Here is a 12,248-nt window from a genome sequence, read left to right as displayed (position 1 = left end):
AACAGTGCATGAGATGATTAACTCAGGGACTACTGACCCTCTGGAGTCTTTCAGGGCAATGCATGTAGAGCTATCTCTAACCTCATCTGGAACTGGCTGACCACCCTGAGCAGCTCCCACCAGCTAGACCCAGGAAGCAAAAACCAGCACTTCCAGAATGAGTCCCATGGACTGAGACTCATCTAATGCAGAAGAAAAAGTTCTCTCTTCCTGAGATGAGAAAAGTTGATGGTCTCTTCATTCCTGCAGCTTACATCTACCTTCATTGCCACCTAAACACCTTTTTTTAACAGTCTGGCAATAGTCTATGCCTATTAAGCATTTCTGGACACTGAGAAGTGATATTGATTCGTTTTTGCTTCCCACACTGGTGGAATTTATTCCTATATGCACTTTTACTTCTTCATCCTGTTTTTAATACCTGTGCTAGTGTTAGACCTTAAAGCCAACCACTTACAATTTAATGACCTGTGGAAGAAGGAATGCTATATGATGGGGCAATGATGTTCATCATGATTTCTTGGAAACAGATGGAACATGCAGCCTTCCCTGACTTAAGTAGACAAAGAAGACTCTTCTTTGCTTCTGAAGAGCTGAAATTATTCTGATCTTGGGAATGTCTCCTCTGATTAATCATAGCTACTCTGGTTTCCAGATGACAATGGTCATGTCAGAAATCAACATCGGGGCACAAGAAAGGATCCCTGACTTCCAAAAGGTTAACTCATTCCTTTAATTCCAGTCTGAGTGATGAATGTTGCATTTATATTAAAAACAAATATGAAAGAAGTACGGGCTTTACCCACAAAAAAAAAAAAGAAAGAAAGAAAGAAAGAAAAGAAAAGAAAATCTCACAATGAGAATTAAATGTTCCAATAATGGGCATTGCTTCACTGGGTGTTCTATTAAGATCAGTGGGGACACAAAAGAAGTAGTACTTGGGTCACCCTAGAGAGGTCAAGAGAGGATGTACAGGAAGAGACTTGAGATGAAGATGTAGGATTTGTAGACACTGTGCAGACATGGAAAGAAGGACATTTACAGAACAGCACCATATGTCTAATGAAGTCTAAAAGGCCACGCCAGAGCTCTCGCTCCACTGCATACTTTAAACCAGGAATAAAAATCCTGCAGCTCACCTCACACAGCCCACTCTGAAAAGACATCTCAATGACGGTTTTGTAAAGAAAGCATGTATATCAAAAAAATGTTTAATTTTCTATTTTAATCAAACTGTCTGCACCATTATCTTAGCTTCTGAAAGTGATGGTTGGCTAGCCAACCCTGCTTCTAGGAAGTTCTCACTGATATCAAAAATGACTTCACTAGCACCAGCACAGTGGACCAGGACCTAGAGAGCCATTGGCTTTGTTAATAGATGAAGCCACAGGGGGGAGACAAGAAGTAGGAACAGGACTAGAGTATAGAAAAGAAGGAAGGACACAAGAAGAATCAAGCTTCCTTAGAGAGCTGAGGAAGGTCCCACCACCAGGTGCTTAGTCTATTCAGATGATACCTAGCCATACTCTTTAGCCTACTGAAGGAAGAAGTCTTTTATTTGGTGGGCTTGCTCACCCAGAGACAGGAAGCCTCCTTTCTTAGAGTCCTTTAATAATCTGTACAAATATTCTAGAGCTAAAAAAGTACAGCAAGGGGAAATGTCTCCAAACACGAGAAGACAGTATCCCACTGAAATTAGCATCTAACTGGAGGTCTACAAGGTGCAACACTACGTCAACTTCACCAATTGTTCAGTCTGGTATTTACTTAAAAAAATTATTTTGGAAATGGTCATTTGAGGTTTCCTCATCAGGCTTCCTGATTATGAACATACTTGCCAAAAATTCACCTGTCATAAATAATATTTAAGCCAGAATCAGATAATAATTTAAATTTTACAGCAAATAGATTAATGATAATAATGGTAATGATAAATATAATAATAATGTAGTGGAGAACATGGAGGACTATTTCAACATACTGTATGCTTAGCATGTTTGTGAGGATTTGGGATGATGTCTCTAAAGCAGGAAAGCAAAGAACCTGAAAAATTCTTATAAGAGCCCTGGCTCTCCTCCAGAGTCATTCTTCATCATTTACTAAGACTTTTTGATCAGCATCTCTCAGACACCAAAAGCTATCTTAAACTCCTTCTGAGTGATTCAAAATACTTCCTCGTAACAAATAGTCCTAACTTGGAGCTATGGTTTACTGTAGTAAAAGCTTGGGTTCTAGGAATGCTTTCTACAATCCTCAATAAGTACAGAATGCCCTTCCCAAGCATCACTTTCTGTGAAGGTGAGATTTATTTGATAAGTAGTGTGTTGAATCTATGTTACAGAGAAGTATATAGTTAATTTGTTTTTAAATTTTTAAATGCATTGTCTATTTAATGTGTGTTTCTGCGTTGCTTGTATGTATGGCATCAGTTTTTACTATAAAACACAATACTGCTTTGTACTAAATAATTCTGCTGTTTTCATTTAACATTCACATATCTCTGGAAAAGAAGACAGTAAGATAATGAAACAGAAATTGGGAGACTGCTGTGAATCTAAGATGTACTGATGGCATCTGAATCTACTAACACCTCCTCCACAAACCCACATCCCATCTACTTTATTCTATGACTCTTCAGGCTTTAATATAAAATACTCCACTATGAGTTTGCATGCTGAACTTGTGTGTCCTAGGGAGAGGAAATAGGTCACCAGGAGATTCGTATGTGAGTCTCTTCCTCCTCCTCTTCCTCTTCCTCTTCTTTCTGCCCACCACAGGTGAACAGGAGTCCCCCACCACATACTTTCACTGCCATGATGTTCCACCCAAATGCATAGGGACATTTAGCTGTACACTAAACTCCCCAAAAGTGCAAGCCCGGTTAATCCTTCCTCCATTGAGTTGTCTATGTCAGATACTTTGGCTGTTGTTATTGTTCCTTGTGGGAGTCTTAAGATTGAATGGACTTTAAGCAGGTCCAAATTCCTGCTTAGAACTCATAAAACCTGAACAATATCCCAGACCAGCCTATTTGGATGTTTTTCTATCCCTGGGCTGTCTTGAGTATAAAGCAAATATCCACTGGCCATATTGTAAAGTTAGAAGGGGACAAAAACCAGTGCAGAAGCAGTGACAGCACCCACTTCCACCTCTGAATACTTCCTGGAACCGCAGGAGGTAGTGAAGAAGATAAAGTCTACAGAGCAAAGAATCTTTTCTTCCAGACTCTTCCATTAAGTGGTTATGTTCCCTCAGTAAGATATCTGTGCCACCCTGGATCATTTCTATGGCCCTTTACAGTGCTAATATCCTCTCCACCTAAATGCCCAATCTCACTTCAACCCTTTCCCCATCCCCAGAGATGCACCTTTTCTCAAGCTAGGGACCATTTCATGTCCTGCAGCAGAGGATGAATTGCCTCAGGAATCAGAGCCTTAACCAGGATAACTGCGAAAGCAGCTGTTATTCTTCTACCCCTCTGAAAGCCCAGCTCACCACCTGCCTCAGTTAATAGCCAGCAGGTTAGGTTCCTTCATAGGTTAATTATACATTGTGTGGAAAGCTTTTCCTTTCATCAGTTCTAAATTTGCTCCCTTTTAATTTTATCAAGTGCTGCCTCTTTCTCGGATGAGGGGAAAGGGCGAGAAGGAGCCAGCAATTGGCTTGCTGCACCCCATGCATTATCCTCAGCACCTTGGAGAGCGCCCGCCCCTTTCCTTCACTCTTTTCAGAACTAAATTTGTCATCTTTCTTGGTATGGAAAAAATCCCTTCCTCCCACACCCATCTGTTTTGCCCTCCCGGTAACCTTTCCTATTTCTGCTCTGTCCTGTCCAAGATTAGGTGAACTGCAAGTGAATGGAGCGGTCAAGGTGAGGTGAGAGTGCACATTTACCAGTGGGAGTCCCAGTGCTTTCTAATCATGCCCCAGTTCCTTCTTAACACAGATACCTCCCCTGCTTGGCTCGCCAATTACCTTTTCTCTTTGGAAGCAGTGTCCAGTAGCATGTCTGAGATAAGCAGTGGATCCTTTTTAGCTCAAAGGGGACTGACAATTTTAGACTAAAACATAGCGGTCTGAATGGTCTGAAGGACCTTAGGTACTGTGCTCTTTGGAGATAGATGGAAGAGGGAGGGAAAAAAATCTACTCAGACAAAAATGGATAATCTAGAGGACCCAGAACACCCAGAGCCAAGGTTCTAGTTTGGTTTCTAAGATAAAACACACAAGTAACTTGGTTAGGAAAGGCTTTATTTGGCTTACACGTCCTAATGACTGTCCATTATTAAGGGAAGTCGAGGCAGGAATTCAAGCAGAATCAGAAAGTTGCTTACTGGATCGTTCACTTGGTCTGCTCAGCTACCTTCTAATACAGTCCAAGTCCACCTGACCAGGAATGGTACTGCTCTGCTCACAGTGGACTGGGCCCCCTCACATCAATAAGCAATAAAGAAAATATTCCCCCACTAACTGGTCTGATAGAGAATTCCTCAATTAAGAGTCCCTCTTCCCAGGTAGCTCTTCTTTATGTCAAGTTAACAAAAACTAACCAACACAACACTAAGTATTGTTGGAATGTATAGTGACCTAGAAATGGCCTTCGGGGCTTTGACTAAAACTTCTTACAAGCGTGATCCCATAATCTCAAAAAAGTACCTTACCCAAGTCCTCAGGATGGGGGTGGGGAGTAAAGTGCAACGATCAATAAAACAGAATCATTACAGCTAACATTCCTGAGAACTCACCAAGCGTCCCCCGTTGACAGCTTCTTCATCGCATGCCATCCTCTCCGCTACTCTAGTAGGAGAACACTTATTATTTTCTTCATTTGTTGTGGCGCCGTGAACTGTGAGAGGAAGCCTGCTAAGGTCAAGCTAAAGGCTAGAAGCCCCAGAAACCCTGAAGGAACAGTAGGCACTTTGCCTGCTCCCAGAACCAGGCCCCTGTCACATAGCCACAGCTCCCCCACAGATTTGTGGCCATCAGTCACATAAGGGCAACGCCCCAAGCCCTTGCACATGTAGATGAGGCATCCCTAGCATCTCAGAGCAAGATAACAGAAAAAGAGAGGACCACAGTCAAGTAGGCTCCAAACAGAGTTCTCCATGCTAATGAGGTAGCTAGAGGTCCAGAGGCTCAGCCAATAAGCTTCCCTTCCCAGACTTTCCTCCCTGCAAAAGGGATTTAATCTCAGGCCCACCCTGAGAAGTGGGGTATGTTTTTACACATTCATTTTTTTTTAACCATGACAATCATAAATTGTTTGGAACCATGGACTGCCTCTTTTCATTGAGATCCGCCATGGGAAGCCATGGAGAAAGTCTTCGCCTACAGAGCCATAGCCTAGTCTCCTGTAGAAGGCCTCTCTGCATTCCCAGCCACAACTGCCACCGAGCTTGCCACTGCTATCAAGCTAAGAACTATCACTTCTGGGACTAGCCCAAGTTCTCCCTTTCCCCAGGCCCTGGGCTAGACGCAGCCTAGGGGTGAGCAACTCCAGTTCTCTGCTCTTCTGTGACTCCCAGTAGCTCCTGGATGTCCAAGAGCCTGAGAACCCCATGGCCCCAGCCTTGTTCCAGGCCCAGTGACCCCTGAACCAGTGCCAGCTTTCCCACCCATGGAGCGGTGCCTCAGAGCATCCCTATAACCCAGTACCCACCCCAGAGGCAGAGTGTGCAAAGCACAAACTCCCCATGTTCTGCCTCCCAAGAGGCCATGGCCTGGGGCAGAGCAGACATAGGGCAACACAACCCAACAGTTTATATCAAGAAACTAAGGCACAGAAAAGTTAAAAGCTTTGCCTTGGCTCCCATAGCTAATGAATATAGAGTTGGGAGTCAAACTCAGCAACTGAAAGTTCATAGAGAATCTCCAATCAGCCCTTTCCTGACTGCCTCAGCCGGTGACCTGGAGCCCTCAAATCCTTCTTGAGAGCTGACATCAGGATAGAGGTCTTCTTGCTACGTGTCATGAATCACTTCTTTGGTCTCTTTGTACTTATCTGCACTGTGTTCATTGGTTGCGTTTTGGCTGTACCTGAACCTCACATTGATACCACAACCTTAGCTATATCCATACAGAATATTTGTACATAAGAGCAAAAAAATTATAGTCAACACCATGACTATAACCCACAAGGGCCTGTCCTACAAATTAGTTACCAAACTCAAAAAGCAAGGTGGGACACACTGAGACTCTGCTGAAGGAGGGTGATCACCATGCTACACCTAGAATGAGCTTCCACCTAGGAGCTATGTTCACACACACATATGAGAGTTCTTGATCGTGGTAAGAATAGCCAGTGAGTATTCACCATGTCCCCGGTACTGCAGAGTGCTAATCACATCCCAGGCTCTCTTTCAGTAAGTCTCCTAGTGAACCTCGGAAGGTACTACTACTTGATTTACTAGAGTAACCTGAGACACAGAAAGGTGAGTTAACTTGATCTTAGCAGAGGACACTTCTCTATGAAACCCAAAGGAAAACAAACTCAAGCCAGGCATGGTGGCTCATGCCTGTAATCCCAGCATTCAGATGGCTTTGGCAAGAGAACTACCATGCATCTGAGACCAATCTGTTTTCATAGTGACTTCTAAGCCATCCTAGGTTACTAAGACTATTTTTAAAAAAAGGAGAGAGAGATGGAGGGGGAAGAGACCCAAAGATAGTGGGAGATTTGTGGCCCAAGACTGAGCAGATCTCATGTAGAGCCAGCACTGTGCCCCCCCACACCCATGCATGAGCTGTGTGCCTGGAATCCAAGAGCACAGAAGACCCCTGACCGTCCCCAGTGGCCCTGCCCGCCTAATGCTGTGACTGTTTATTAGTGAGTCCTCTAGGTCTAATGGGAGTCAAATTTTCCATTAATTAACAATATAAATAAATAAGTGGATAGGAGAGAAATCGTGATGGTGGCACAGTGCCCGGAAGGCTCTACTAAAAGCAGCCAGTTTGTGTATCATTAGCATCCTTGCTCTCTCTGCAAACCTGCTAGCACAGCCCTTCTCTATGAGGCACACTCAGGGGACTCCGACGCCGAGGAAGTCACCCTTCTGTTTTCAACTAGGTGTTTTGTATATTTCTGATTGGTCTGAGATCTTTAAGATGCCCCAGTTTGTCCCAAGTCCATGGTACCTCTTCAGCTCATCCACTCTCTTCCCACAGTGCCTTCAAGAAAGAAGAAGGGTCATTTCTGCAGATGCAGGGTGATAGGACTTTCAGCACCAGAATGAAAGGGCTTAAAAGGGGAGAGTATAGGGGGTTAGATGAGTGTGGCTAGGCGGCGTGGGGGAAGGTGTCCAGGCGGGCCCTTGCCTGGGCACCTCTGCCTCTGAGGGACCACACACACACAGACATGGTATAGAATAGAGTTTATTCAGAGTAGGGGATGGGAGTTAGTGGTAGAGAGAGGTAGAGAGAGAGGGAGAGAGAGAGAGAGAGAGAGAGAGAGAGAGAGAGAGAGAGAGAGAGAATAGAGAGAGTGAGAGAGTGGAGGCCGGCCATGACCACATGGAGGGGGGAAGAGCCCCAGGGGCAGAGAGGTGAGAGAGTGTGGGAGAGCGGAGAGCAAAAGAGGGAGAGGAGGGGCAAGTAGACCCTCTTATTGTGGGCCAGATCTCTGGGGCAGGGCATACCTGGCTATTGCCAGGTAGGTGTGGGGTGGAGCTTAGACAAAACCCCAACACAGGGGTCCCCAGGATCACTCATAATATCACAATGTCCTGTTGTTAGACAGTGACTCAGCCAGTAGCTAACATTTGCTTACTGAGGTTCCCCCCCCCCTCAGCTAAATCTTGATGTTCTGGAGGTCAAAGCTCTCTTCGCTAACTCACACTGAAAGAGCATTGCTAGAAGTGAGCATTTTCCCAGCAGGCTGCTGCTATAGAACAAAAGTAAATGGTAGAAGGGAGACGTGAAGGAAGCAGAGCAGCAGGGAATCCATTCCACCAAGAAGCACTTGTGGTTGCCTGTGGCACTGGGCATTTGACTGGAAACAGTAGAGGCAGAGTCCATGCCTTCTGCCCTCAAAGGACAGGAGACAATGCAACAGCAGGCAGTGTTTCATGAAGACAAACCGCATGTCTAGCAAAGGTAAGCAAGAAATAGAAAGACTCCAGAGACCTATACGGAAGAGGTGTGAAAGTTGGGTGACCAACATCTTTCAACTCAACAATTGGGCTGGAAGATTTTTTTTTTCAAATTGCCTAGGCAGAAGAAGCAGCTCACTGTTTACTTGGCTGTGACTCAGATGGAGTCAGTAGAGATAAAATTCCCAACAGGTGGCCCCTTGGTCACATTGCTCTGGTGGAGAGACAATCGGAAAGTGGAAACCTGTGCTGGGCCAAAAAATAGAATAGAATCTTTTCAGCTTCCTTGCGAAGGGACAGTATTAGCAGATAAAATGGATAAATACAGCCAGAAATCAGAAGTAAAAGATTTGTGGCTGAAGACATAGGACTGGATTTCTGACTTCAATTCTAAGAGGAGGTGTTTATTGAAGTCATACTTCCTAAAATTGAGTGGCCAGTCAATAAAGAGACATGGTTTGACTCCAAGAAATGGCATAAATAGTTTTATTAAACATTTATCATATAGCTTTGGGAGAGGGCAGATCTTTTGAATCTTAAACCCTATAAGTTTTGGAACACTTCTTACTTTACCACAGCATCCGTTCTGACTATCAGAGTGTTTTTCAGGAAGGCAGGTGAGAGTGTAGAAAACAAGGAAGAAAATAAAGAGGAATAGTCAAAAATTCCTACAAGGGATCTCTGAACAGTAAATCTGTATGCATATACACATTGCACATTTGAAGCTATATTACATAACGGAGTGGTGTGTATGTAGTAGATTTTTATCATTATATGATGAATACAATATAAGAGGCAATCAAATTTGGGTTTGAAATTTCCGCCCCCTGCTCTAAGGACGTGGCTTCATTGATGAATACAAGCCAGAAACACCTTAGGAGTTTGAGGATCAGGTGAGAACACAGAGCCCATCCCTGTTCTCAGCCCCACCTTCCACACTGTCTCATTTCTAGACTCTACAAGGCACAGGTAAGGTTCCCTACAGTCAGACATATCCACTCATCACAGTAGCTCTATGTCCTTGCTGTTGTAAATATTACTGTCCAGTTTTGGATCCTTTGATGTTAGGTTAAACTTCAGAGCCATTACCTTAGTAGTTCAGGGACCAGGGCATGTGAAAGAGCTCCCCCAGCATCTGTAGCTTTCTTCTCGATTAAAGTGCAAGTCGTGTCTATTTCATTTTCTCTCTCCCTCTCCACTCCTGCTCAGACTCTACAGAGGTGTCAGAGACTAAGCCAACAGGCTTGATTGTTTAAATGAGAAAGGAGCTACTATTCTTAGCCTGGGACAGGCACTAACAACCTGCCAGTCATCCCCCCTCCTTCAGGGAGCAAGCATCTCTCTAATGTGGTCCAATTGCATACTGTAATCACCTGGGGTACTTTTTTTTAAAAAGTACTGATGTCTGAGGACAGCCCTCAGAGACTCTGGCTTAATTGCTCTGGAGAAAAGTTCTAGTATTCAGCCAGAATAAGAAAAACTGTTGTAATGTGAGAAGGAAATTATTCATCTATTTCTCCCACCCTCAACAAACAACTATGATCTTCCAAGTTCTGCTGGAGTCAGAGCCCCAGTTATACTAATGGTTTGCCCACCTTGTGTTTCCTTTATTTTGTTTGAAGATGCTTTTTAATGAAGATATTTATTGATTGAGGACATATCAAGATATTGCCAAACCCAATGTATCCCTCTTTTGAGAACAATGCAAAAGAGGACAAAAGTTCCTAGGATTCGCATATGAAGGAATAGCTAAGATTTTGTGAGTTGTTCAGTAAGCCTGGAGTGGAGGGTAGGAGTACAAAGCTACAGCAGGTTGTCTAGACTTGATGTACAGTTCGGGCAGGCTGTTGGACGGCTTCTCTCTAAACTAAATGGGTAGAATGCTTTGGCGAATGCAGTACTTTTCTTCCTTAAACATGAAAAGTGTGAATTGTGTTAATAATGTTTAATGCCATTTTCCCAGCATCCCTCCTAAAAGTGTAATAGACCATGGCTTTTGTACACTTAGGGAGAATTTGTGTTTAAAATTATAAGAAAGACTTTAGGGCTGAGATAAGTTAAGAGTATCGACCCCTCAAAGAAAATTAGTGACGTTAGAGTGTCAGACTGGGGACAGCGATGAGTCCCTGCTGGATTAGAAGTGAAGCAGAAGGGCAAAAAGAAGCTGAGAAGGACTTGGCACTCTCCTCCGTGCTCCGGTCACAACGGGTGCCCTTCCGAGCCTAGGAGAAGACATTCCTTGTATCCCATCTCCTTACTTCCTTGTTCATTCCTCAGTGCAACCCAAATAAGAGAAGCCTTCAAAGAGACTTGAGGGCTGGGATGATAATTCAGTTGCAGAAGTGGTTGTCTTACAAGCATGAGGTCCTTCCTACGTTTGATGCCCAGAACCAAGGTTTTTTGGTTTTTTTGTTTTTTTATGTCAAAGGTGGCAAGTACTTACAATCACAGCACTGAGGATGTGGAGGCGTGTGAATCCATGGGTCTTGCTGGCCAGTAAGCTTAATACTTGGTAAGCATCAGACCTATGAGAGGACCTGCCTCTAAAAGCAAGGTGAGCTATGTATTAGGAATGAGAACTGAGGTTGTCCTGTGACCTCTATGTGTCCATGAACACATGAATGCACTGTATGCACAGAGACACACAGACACAGTGTGTGTGTGTGTGTGTGTGTGTGTGTGTGTGTGTGTGTAGGAGGAGGAGGAGAGGAATAAGGTAGAAAAGAATTTGAGAAGGGACAGAAAAGAATTCCAGTAAGAAAGTATATTGTTATACTCAATGAGAATTTGACATCGAGAAAGAAAAACATCAAAGAGAAAGTAAGATCCACTCCGTGTTCTATCTCAGAACACTGAGACTCCAAGCCTTGAACAGAAAATGCCCCCCACCTCTAAAATTAAACAAACCTTAAGCAGTCCAGAAAGTCTTTATCCTCAGGGCAGTGTCTATCATGAGGGTGTAAAATGGGGCTCTGCCACCTTGGTCACATAGCTCCCTCGCCAATTCAGTCTGTCCCTCTGCTGCCTTCTGCCTACAGAATTTCTGAAAATGGGCCTAATGAGCCCAGTGCATTGGATAGAATTACATAAAGGTATTGAGGCTAGAGTACGAGGGGATAATGCTTGGAGCACTTGTCACCACATCTCTTTAGTCTCGCATTGCTTTTTAGCTATCATGCGAGGACAGACATGTCATCTCAGTCCATCTTCAACCCGGCCCTCAGAAGCAGGGCCATCACTTATGCTTTACAGATGGGGAAATAAAACTTGAAGAAATGGTATAAGCAATCCAACCTGGAAATGCCAAAATCAAGCCATCGTCTTTACAAAGAAAAGTCAGTGCCATTTCTACTGCACCCTTGCTCCCGTTGGCCTCAAGCTTTGGGTTTTGATCCAATGAAAGCAGAATGTTACCTTTATTCTATCGGTTTTTAAAATACATAAGAGTCATTTGTGCTATAATTATTAAGAATCATAACAGACTTGGAAGACAAATGTATCAGAGGCCATCTTTTATTACTTCCAGGTTTCCTTTCTAACTTCACCCTCACAAACAGTCCATTCCTGTTCCTTGTCTTCTATTCTGAATAATATCCTAGCAACATTCCCATGCTGACGGATTATATCTGGAGTTGTTCATAAATATAAGACTGTTGTTATGTTCAACATGTATTGAATACTTACATCAGCACAACAACTAAGGGTTAGAGATAGAGCCCAGTATATAAAGGTGCTTGCTGCTCAAGGATACAAGCCAGATGATCCAGGTTGAATCGTTGTAATACACGTGTAGGTGGAAGGAGAGAACTGACTCCACAAAGTTGTCCTCTTGTGTTTGCTCACATAAATATCATGATGTGCACACATGTGCACACAATTAATAATAATAATAATAATTAATAATTAATATTAATAAACAAAAATTGTTAAACCAACCAAGCTTTTGATAAACACTGTCTCCTTTTAACAAATTTTAAAGATCAGTTTGATTGAGATTTCTAGTTCACTCTTGATTAAACCAAGGCACATTGTTTCTATTCCCCTAGTTCTCAAACCAAGTTAGTAGTCATTCTGGAGACCCAGACTCATGTCGAACCTGAGAGCTGACATGCCTACACCAATTTAGATAAGTCTATGACACCCTGACGTTCTTGAGGAAGT

The sequence above is a fragment of the Apodemus sylvaticus genome, chromosome 12, assembly GCF_947179515.1.
Source record: "Apodemus sylvaticus chromosome 12, mApoSyl1.1, whole genome shotgun sequence".
Taxonomy (NCBI): Eukaryota; Metazoa; Chordata; class Mammalia; order Rodentia; family Muridae; genus Apodemus; species Apodemus sylvaticus.
This window is presented reverse-complemented; position numbering follows the sequence as displayed.